This window comes from Saimiri boliviensis, chromosome 15, assembly GCF_048565385.1.
Source record: "Saimiri boliviensis isolate mSaiBol1 chromosome 15, mSaiBol1.pri, whole genome shotgun sequence".
In the NCBI taxonomy this organism is placed as follows: domain Eukaryota; kingdom Metazoa; phylum Chordata; class Mammalia; order Primates; family Cebidae; genus Saimiri; species Saimiri boliviensis.
The window spans coordinates 53,064,122-53,074,951 of NC_133463.1; the positions used below are offsets into that span (position 1 = coordinate 53,064,122).

General features: G+C 44.0%; 1 pseudogene; it reads right to left on the minus strand.

The window, feature by feature from the left end:
- Positions 1-1,656: 1,656 nt before the first annotated feature.
- Positions 1,657-2,867, minus strand: LOC101029531 (large ribosomal subunit protein uL18-like; annotated as a pseudogene).
- Between the last annotated feature and the right edge of the window lie 7,963 nt (positions 2,868-10,830).

Below are 10,830 nucleotides of genomic sequence, written 5' to 3' on the forward strand. Positions count from 1 at the left end.
CAGGCTGGAGTGCAGTGGCACGATCTCAGTCCACTGCAACCTCTGACTCCCAGGTTCAAGAGATCCTCCTGCCTCAGCCTCCCGAGTTGCTGGGATTACAGGCATGCACCACCATGTCCAGAAATTTTTTTTCTATTTTTAGTAGAGACAGGGTTTCACCATATTGTCCAGGCTGGTCTGGAACTCCTGAACTTGTGATCCACCCTCCTTGTCCTCTCAAAGTGCTAAGATTACAGGCGTGAGCCACAGTGCCCTGCCCCTAATTTTTTTATTTTTATTTTTATATTTATAGAAACAAGGTCTCACTATATTGCCGAGACTGAGAAATTTTAAATGAAGGGTTTGCAAGGCTCTCCAAGAATATAGACAGGCATTATTTATTGTTTTACAAAGCTTTGCTTCAAAATACACAAAACATCTTATTTGTGTGTGTGTGTGTGTGTGTGTGTGTGTGTGTATGTGTGTGTGTGTTTTATTTTTTTAATTGCATTTTAGGTTTTGGGGTACATGTGAAGAACAGGCAAGATTGTTGCATAGGTACACACATGGCAGTGTGATTTTGCTGCCTTCCTCCCCATTACCTATATCTGGCATTTCTCCCCATGCTATCTCTCCCCAACTCCCTACTCTCTACTGTCCCTCCCCTATTTCCCCCCAACAGATCCCAGTGTGTGTGTGATACACCCCTCCCTGTGTCCTTGTGTTCTCATTATTCAACACCCGCCTATGAGTGAGAACATGCAGTGTTTGATTTTCTGTTCTTGTGTCAGTTTGCTGAGAATGATGGTTTCCAGGTTCACCCATGTCCCTACAAAGGACATGAACTCATCGTTTTTGATGGCTGCATAATATTCCATGGTGTATATGTGCCACATTTTCCTTGTCCAGTCTATCATTGATGGGCATTTGGGTTGGTTCCAGGTCTTTGCTATTGTAAACAGTGCTGCAATGAACATTCGTGTGCATGTGTCCTTATAGTAGAACGATTAATAATCCTTTGGATATATACCCAGTAATGGGATTGCTGGGTCAAATGGAATTTCTATTTCTAGGTCCTTGAGGAATCGCCACACTGTCTTCCACAATGGTTGAACTAATTTACACTCCCACCAACAGTGTAAAAGTGTTCCTGTTTCTCCACATCCTCTCCAGCATCTGTCGTCTCCAGATTTTTTAATGATCGCCATTCTAACTGTCGTGAGATGGTATCTCAATGTAGTTTGAATTTGCATTTCTCTAATGACCAGTGATGATGAGCATTTTTTCATATGTTTATTGGCCTCATGTATGTCTTCTTTTGTAAAGTATCTGTTCATATCCTTTGCCCCCTTTTGAATGGGCTTGTTTGTTTTTTTCTTGTAAATCTGTTTTAGTTCTTTGTAAATTCTGGATATCAGCCCCTTGTCAGATGGGTAGGCTGCAAAAATTTTTTCCCATTCTGTTGGTTGCCGATTCACTCTAATGACTGTTTCTTTTGCCGTGCAGAAGCTGTGGAGTTTGACTAGGTCCCATTTGTCTATTTTGGCTTTTGTTGCCAATGCTAACCAGAATATCTTATTTTTTTAATTTAGAAATTATTTATTAAACAAAATTCAAATTTTGGGGGGGGTTGTTTTTGTTTGTTTTTGCTGTCAAAAAGTTTATTGTCTTTATCTGAAAAATCCTCACAGAAAGTTGTTTGATTTAGCTCTCAGCAGCCCGCTCCTGAGCTCTGAAGAAGCTTGCCCTCTTTTGAGCTGCTTGATCTTCCTTCTGAGCAAAAGACATTTTGGGATGGTTCCACTTCTTTTTTTTTTTTTTTTTTTTTTTGAGACAGTCTCACTCTGTCGCCCAGGCTGGAGTGCAGTGGCACGATCTCAGCTCACTGCAACCTCTGACTCCTGGGTTCAAGTGATTCTCCTGCTTCAGCCTTCCTAGTAGCTGGGAGCGCATGCCACCATGCCTGGCTAATTTTTTGTATTTTTAGTAGAGACGAGGTTTCACTGTGTTAGGCAGGATGATCGCGATCTCCTGACCTTGTGATCCGCCCGCCTCAGCCTCCCAAAGTGCTGGGATTACAGACATGAGCCACTGCCATCCCCCAACTCCACCTCTTCTTTTTAACTTCTCTCTTGGGCTTCTTCTCATAGACTGGATTCTCTTCTTTAGCAGCATGAACTTTCTTATACATCTCCTCTGTCATGTCTGAAGTTACACTGTTTTTTTATGTATTGAGAGAACTGTTTCTTGTAAGCATCTTCATCTTCCTCCATTAAGTAGCATGTGTACTGAAATATTCTGGCCCGTGATGTGCTTCTGGTGTATTTCTGCATTAAATTCCTTGCTTTCAGAATCATAACCAGGGAATCATTTGGTACTGTGAGGGATAGACAAGCCTCCATCCATAGCCCTCTTCAGGACACCGAAAACTTTATTGCCAGTGGTAGTTCTGGCAAGGCCTGCATCCAAATAGCAGGTAACGGTGCCTGGCTGACCATCAGTGCTTTACACATTGTATTAATCACCAGTCACCTCCACTTGGCCTTCATAGATCTTGTCCATGCCAAACCTATTGAGAAGCCTGTGGGCCAGCAGCAGGCCAGTACAATACACTGCAGCGTCATTTATCAGGCCAACCTTCACACCGTATTTTGGTGTGCATATGCTGCAGACTATCACATCCCCTTCTATACGGGCACGAGCAATCTGACAAATGATATCTCTGTTACATGAACCATCATCCTGTATTTAGGTGTGTTGTATTTATTTTTATCCTGTATCACCCAGCATTTCCGAGCACAGTAATCAATTTTATCCTTTCATTGTCTTCTAAATCTCACTTGGTATCTCTTAAAGTAGGCTTTATTCTTAACTTTAACAAACCCCATCCTGTGGAACAGAGACCTGCATCTGCTGCTCAACAGACCTGCAGGCCCAGCAGTGCTGGGGGCGGAAAAGGCACAAAATTCAAATGTTTATTTCAAATACATTTAAAGAGGGAAAGAAATATCCACCAAAATGTTACCACCCATAATTAACTGTCACACTTCTCTGTGTTTCCCCTGAGAAGTTCTATAGGCATAAACAGTGTGTATGTGTACGTATGTTTGTGCAGATGTATTTCTTTACATAAAGAGCATTATCGTGTACCCATGCACACATAAAAATATAATTTAAAAAAAAAAAATATATATATATATATAATTTTAACACCATTTTGGTGGCTGCCTGAAATGCTTGGTTTTTTTTGTTTGTTTGTTTTGGTTTTTTTTTTTTTTTTTTTGAGATGGAGTTTCTCTCTTGTTACCCAGGCTGGAGTGCAATGGCGTGATCTCGGCTCACCGCAACCTCTGCCTCCTGGGTTCAGGCAATTCTCCTGCCTCAGCCTCCTGAGTAGCTGGGATTACAGGCATGCACCATCATGCCCAGCTAATTTTTTGTATTTTTAGTAGAGATGGGGTTTCATCATGTTGACCAGGATGGTCTCGATCTCCTGACCTCATGATCCACCCGCCTCGGCCTCCCAAAGTGCTGGGATTACAGGCGTGAGCCACCGCGCCCGGCTGAAATGCTTTTATAACGGACTTGTCTGTGTCACAGTTCTTGGGAAGACAAATAATTGTAAGAATATATTAGCCTGGCATGGTGGCTCACACCTATAATTCCAGAATCTTGGGAGGCCAAGGCGGGCGGATCATGAGGTCAGGAGATTGAGACCATGTGGGCTAGCATACTAAAACCCTGTTTCTTCTAAAAATACAAAAATCAGCCAGGTGTGGTGGCATGCGCCTATAGTCCCAGCTACTCAGGAGGCTGAGGCAGGAGAATCCATTGAATCTGGGAGGTGAATGTCGCAGTGAGCTGAGATTGTGCCACTGCACTCCAGCCTGGGTGACAAAGCAAGACTCTGTCTCAAGTATATATATATATATATATATATATATATATATATATATATATATGAATATTTGTCAGTTTACTTAATAAATGCTAGGAGGATGTCTGTTAAATTGTTTTTTGTAATTTGTATTGGAGTGGCTTAACTGTTTAATATAGACTGAAGGGTGCTAGAACATACAGGTGATGTGTACTTTCCGATTGCTCAGAAATCGGACTGCCGAGGCTTAAATCTCAGCTCCCAGTTTCCCATTTGCTGTGGACCTTGAGCAGTTGCTCATCCTCTCTGTGCCTTGGTTTCCTGATCTATTTAAAGGGGAATAATAGACTTAAATGAGTTAGTCTATGTAAAGTGCTTTAGAACAGTGCCTGACTCCTAGTAACACTAAGTTTGTGTTACAAGATATACTCACCTGTACCCTATAAACCTTCAAGTTGCTGAGTCACTTAGTCCAAGAAAAGCCCAAGGCAGTTTGATACAGCTGAGGCGGTTTTAGGGGAATGTTTCGGGCTGATTCCTGGGGTGGGATCTTGGAGTCTGTATTTTTGCAGAACTCTTCAGGTAAGTGAGTCTTAAGGTCAGCCAGGTTTATGAACCACTGGGTGAGAACACTGGGCACAGCTGAACAGCAGTTGGGTGGTGAGCAAGACTGGAAAGATTCAGAACAGTGAGTCTGAGATGGCCCGCCTGGTCACAGAGGCCCTTTGTAAGCAGTGAAGCAGGGCGATGTGATATTTAAAACTGGAACTTTGTCGGCTGAGTCAGTTGAGATAAAGAAGGCCAGAGCAACAAACAGGTGGAAGAAATGCACAGACAGAGTAGGTTTCTCTCTGAAGTTACTCACTATTTTGTGTGGGAATATTTTATCTTCTTCTTGTTCTGTTTGGTTTTATGAATCTTGTTTTTAAAAGCATGCAGAGATAATTTTTTTCCTTCTTGTGATAACAGCTAATGTTTACTTAGTGTGTGTCATGGCTGTGCCATGTAAACTTTTCATGTAAACTTCCAGACAAGTTTTTCATGTAAACTTCCAGACAGTATGAGGCATGGACTATTGTCCTCATTTTAAAAGGAAAAAACTAAAATTTGCAGAAGTTAAATAACTTGCACAAGGCCCATATCCATTTTTTCTTTCTTCTTTCCTAATGGAATTCCAGTTTTATTTGGAGTGTACACATCCAGTGAAAATACATTTTCCTGTAGCCCTGGCAGCTATGTGTGGCCGTGTGACTAAGTTGTAGCCAAAGACACGCAAATGAAAGGACTATCTGGGCCCTGTCGGAAGGTTTCTTATAGGGTATTGATTTGGCCGTGGGATATGTCCCTATTTACCCTTCTCCCATCCTACTTTCTGGTGCCTACAATGCAGATGTCAGCTTCAGCAGCCATCTTGGACTTTGAGGATATAAAGCATGCATTCAATGGTGACTGAGGGGTGGTGGAAGATGGTGCTTCTGCCCCCAGTGACCAAGAGCTGCTATACCAGCCCTGGTATGCCTGTCTCTGACTTCTTTTATTTGAAAGATGTATAAACTTTTCGTTTGTTTGTTTTTGAGACAGAGTTTCACTCTTTTTGCCCAGGCTGGAGAACAATGGCACAATCTTGGCTCACTACGACCTCCGCCTTCCAGGTTCAAGCAGTTCTCTGCTGCAGCCTCCCAAGTAGCTGGGACTAAGGATCATGCCACCATGCCTGGCTAATTTTGTATTTTTTTTTTTTTTTTTTTTTTTTTTTTTTTTGAGACGGAGTTTCGCTCTTGTTACCCAGGCTGGAGTGCAATGGCGCGATCTCGGCTCACCGCAACCTCCGCCTCCTGGGTTCAGGCAATTCTCCTGCCTCAGCCTCCTGAGTAGCTGGGATTACAGGCACGTGCCACCATGCCCAGCTAGTTTTTTGTATTTTTAGTAGAGACGGGGTTTCACCATGTTGACCAGGATGGTCTCGATCTCTTGACCTCGTGATCCACCCGCCTCGGCCTCCCAAAGTGCTGGGATTACAGGCGTAAGCCACCGCGCCCGGCCGTAATTTTGTATTTTTAATAGAGGCAGGGTTTCACTATCTTGGCCAGGCTGGTCTCGAACTCCTGACCTCAGGTGATCCGCCCACCTCTGCCTCCAAAGTGCTGGGATTACAGGCATGAGCCACTGCTCATAGCCCCTGAAAGATATATAAAGTTTTATCTTGTTGAAGTTGCTCTTATCAATAGACAAATATGATCCAAACCATAATACTGGCTTATGCTTATATTACTTATATTTTATCAAAGGTAACTATATGCTGCACTCTTTTCTTGTGGTTTCTATATACTGACTCATCCACTCCCCATAACAGCCTTCTGTGTACATGCAGTTATTATTCCCATTTTGCAAATGGGAAATTGAAGCAAAGAGAGGATATATGGCTTGCGTAATGTCACACAGGGAGAAGTGGCAAAGCCAACAACACATAGCTAATAGGACTTCAGATCAGGAACAGTAGCTCATGCCTGTAATCCCAGCACTCTGGGAGGCTGAGGTGGGCAGATCACCTGAGGTTAGTAGTTCAAAACCAGCCTGGCCAATGTGGCAAAATCTGTCCCTATTTAAAAATAAACGGATTAGTTGGGCATGGTGGTACACACCTGTAATCCCAGCTATTTGAAAGGCTGAGGCAGGAGAGTTGCTTTAAACTGGGAGGTGGAAGTTGTCGTGAGCCGAGATCACACCACCGCACTCCAGCCTGGGCGACTGAGTGAGACTCCATCTCAAAAAAAAAAAAAAAAAGACTTCGGTAGCATAACTGGCCCTAGCTCCAGTGACTGAGTATTCTCAGTACCAACCTTGGTGCCTCCAAATACCCAGATTGATGCTGACAACAATTATGCTATATGGCCTCTTACATACTCAGTATGAGGTCTGGTACAGTGGCTCACACCTGCAATCCCAGGACTTTGGGAAGCTGAAGTGGGTGGATCACTTGAGGTTAGGAGTTCAAGACCAGCCTGGCCAATTTGGTGAAACTCCATCTCTACTAAAAAAAATTTAAAAATTAGCTGGGTGTGGGGATGCATTCCTGTAATGCCAGCTACTTGGGAGGCTGAGGCAAGAGAATGGCTTGAACCCAGGAGGCAGAGGTTACAGTGAGCCAAGATCGCATCACTGAACTCCAGCCTGGACAACAGAGTGAGACTCGGTTTCAAAACACACCAAAAACCAAAAATACCAATGTGGTATGCTTTGTGGCTTTCCTTAACTAAACTTTACCTTCTGCTTTAATTTATAAAATGAAAGACTCCTAGCTGGTGGCCAGAAGGAAACCATGGTCTCTCCAGAAGATTAAAGCAGCCTCATTGGGGTCCATCTAAAGTCCTAACTCTTAGTGAAACCTCCAAAAGAAATGTCATGGATGCATTCTAAAAAGTTAATCATTTTAAACAGCATCCATGGAATCTCATTTGCCATTGTTTTCATTATAACACTGTTTTGCTTTTCTTTTATCAAGTAGGGCTTTTTAATAAACAGAATTGAGCCATCTAGCCATCTGTTCATTCAACAAACAGTACCTGCCCAGAGCCAGCCACTCTCCTAGGTGCTGGGACACAGGAGCAATGGATAGACATCACAGAATTGACATTCCAGACAGGGGAGGCAGGTAATTAACAAATCAACACACAAGAAAAGATCACGTGCAAACAAATGCTACAAAGAAAAGACGAATGTAGTGGAGGCTTCCTTGGGAAGGTTTCACTGAGGAGGAGATATTTGAGCCAATTCTTGGCGGCAAGAAGGAAGGATCTTCCAGAATGAGGGAATAGTGATTCCCTGGGGTCAGAATGAGCATGGCACGCTCAAGGGACAGACAGAAACCCCATGTGACAAAAACATGAGCACAGATTGGCATGAGATGAGGTCAGAAAGTTAGGTGTTGCCAGATCATGCCAGACATCAAGTCCAGTTTTGGGACTTTAAGTGAGAGGGGAAGCTATTGGATGGTTTTAGGCAACATACTGGATAATTATCATCCTGGGTCTTATTTTGGGGAATCACAAAACTTATGGGACGTCAGGCACCTGTTCCACTATTGAAGCCACAACTTAGAAGGGAATAGAAAAGATAGTTTCTCTCCCACTCCCACTGGCACTTAGAACAACGTCAATTAGATGTTCCTACCTGGGACTTTGAATCATGAGGTTGTCTTCCAGGACATAAGGTCAGTTAGAAATTAGTAGGGTGGCTGTGGTGGAATCAGGAGCACCCAGGAATGAGTGTGCTGGGGCAGCAGAGTCTAGCGTATGGCAACAAATGTCCGCTGACACCTGGCTGCCCATGTTTCCTGTGGTATGGTATCAGTGGCATAGCAAATCATGCTGGGAGCTTTGCTGCGGCAGCCTTTCTTGGTGCCTTGTTCTCCAGTCTTCCTCTTGATTCTCTGAGCTCCCTAGTCACTCTCAATAAATCCCTCTTGTTAAAACATTAGCCAGAAGTTGTTGTTTGAAACCCAGCACCTTGACTAGGATATCAGGGGAGTGAGCCACATTTTCAAAAGATAACTGGTAAAAGGAAAATGGATTTCAAAAAGCTGCTAAATGGAAAATGGATTAAAAGAGTTATCAGCCATTGGCCAGTCAGAAACAGAAGACACTGTAGGTACTTCAGTAAATATAAAGAATTGGTTTTGCAGGCATTTGAAGGCTGAAAGAGTAAAAGGAGAAAGGAAGAGGCTAGGTAACCTAGGAATCCATAACTGCAGGAAGCAGCTCTCACTCCCAAGGCTGAGGAACGGCAGGGAACAGGCGGAGTTGCCTGTATGGAGGAGCTTGGAGGAGGGGCCCCACGGGGCTGGTGCTTGGATTTCTGAGGGCGGCTCTGCCCTGCTCAGACCTCTGATGAGGGGTTTGCTGTCTGGCTGGTGCTTCCTCTGAAGGGGTGTGGCTCTGCAGGTGCTCAGACCTCCCTCAGGTGCAGCCCAGCAGGTGAGGGGGTGTGGCATGGCTGCTGCTGGCACCTGGGGGTTGAGGAGAGGCACAGCAAGGATGGTATTAAGAATACTCAGAAGCTTGACCCAGGGTCACTTACATGCTGCTACTGAAGTAGCAATGAAAAACAGGAAGTGAAAACAGGGTCGCAGTCCTCTCTTTCCTTCTGCTTTCCTGTCTCCTTCTAATGCCTGATGACAGTGGAAAACCTAACAGGAAGCCAGCTAGCTGAGAGGTGGAGAGATTTAGTTTGCATCATCCCCACCCCAGGGTTACAGAGAAGGGCATAGAAGGATCTCTTGGAGATCACAGATAAATCACCAGCACAGACAGCATCATATCAAGTTAGGAGGCCATGGCAGTAGCCCAGGAGAGAGAATATGATGGCTCAGACATCTGGTCAAGTATTCTGGGGGTGTATGTGAGGGTGGTTTTTTTTTGTTTTTTTTTTTTTTTTTGGTTTTTTTTTTTTTTTGAGACAAGGTCTGGCTCTGTCACCCAGACTGGAGGGCAGTGACATGATCCTGGCTCACTGCAACATCTGCTGCTGTGTTCAAGTGATCCTCCTGCCTCAGCCTCCTGAGTAGCAGAGATTACAGCCACACCACCATGCCTGGCTAATTTTTGTATTTTTTTGTAGAGATGGGGTTTCGCCCTGTTGACCAGGGTGGTGTTGAACTCCTGAGCTCAAGTGATCCACCTGCCTTGGCTTCCCAAAGTGCTAGGATTACAGGAGTGGGCCACCAGGTCTGGCCTGGGATGAACGTTGCAATTGGTAGATGGAGTAAAGCAGACTGCCCCTCACCAATAAGGATAGATGTTATCCAGTCAGCTAAAGGTCCTAATAGAACACAAAGCCTGACTCTCCCACTAGTAAGAGAACTCCTCCTGCCTGTCTCCAAGCTGGGACAGTGGCTTTTTTTCTTGTTTTCAGACTTGAATTGAAATGCTGGCTTGTCCTGAGTCTTCAACCTGCCAGCGTCTCACTTTTGGCTCTCCTGGGTCTCCAGCTTGCTGACTACAGATTTAAGGATTCATCAATCTTCATAATCATGTGGGCTAATTCCTTACACCAAATAAATATAGACATAGATATGAACATAGATCCTATTTGTTTTGATTCTGTGAAGAATCCTGACTAATACAAGTGCCTTGTGAGATGGGCAGGGCAGGTTTATCTTCAGAAAGAAGCAAGTTATGGCAGCTTGGAAGCCTCCATAAGAGGACAAAAATGAAAATGTAGGACTTCATTCATTCCTTTGCATCGTCTGTTTAAACCACATTTTCCTTGGTTTATGTAACTCTCAATAGTGACAGAGTTTCCCATGGTCTTTTTCTGCTTCTTTCCACAACACCATCTACCCACTCACCCGGGTAAGACCTTGAAATGCCCTTTCTTTTCTCCCCCATCTAAGTTGTTGCCAAACTTCCCAAATAGCTCTTTCATTTGTTCTTTTCCATATTCCCCCACAGTTTGGGCCTTCCTCTTTCTTCCCCAGAGTATAAGCGTAGTAGGTGATCACACATTTGTGGGACTGCTCGTTAAGCTGGTCTCCCACACCAGGCTTGAGGTTCCAAAACCTCACTATTGTGACTCCAGCTCTTGTCACACACAGAGGTCTCAAAAAGTCTGTTGTTGAATTAACCAGTCTGCCTGTCTCTAGCCTCTTACTCTCTCTAATCATACTGCCCAAGAGTGACTTTTGAAATGCAAATCTGTACATTTCTCTGTCTGAGCGCTCCCTTCAGTCCAGCAGAGGTGGTGAACTGGAGGCCCTGAGTGCATCTAAAGGTGTTCTGTTTAGTCCCCACAGTGTTTTGTTTATTTGTTTTTAATTTGGAATAATTGCCAACTTTAAAAATCTGGGTCTGTCATATAAATATTGGGAATTCCAGCTCTTCTTGACAACTTTGAAGATTTGCTAACCCCGGGCCTGCCCACGTCCATGGCAACAAGTGGCAGAAGCCTGAGGACAGTTCCTTCCTTTCATTGGGAAC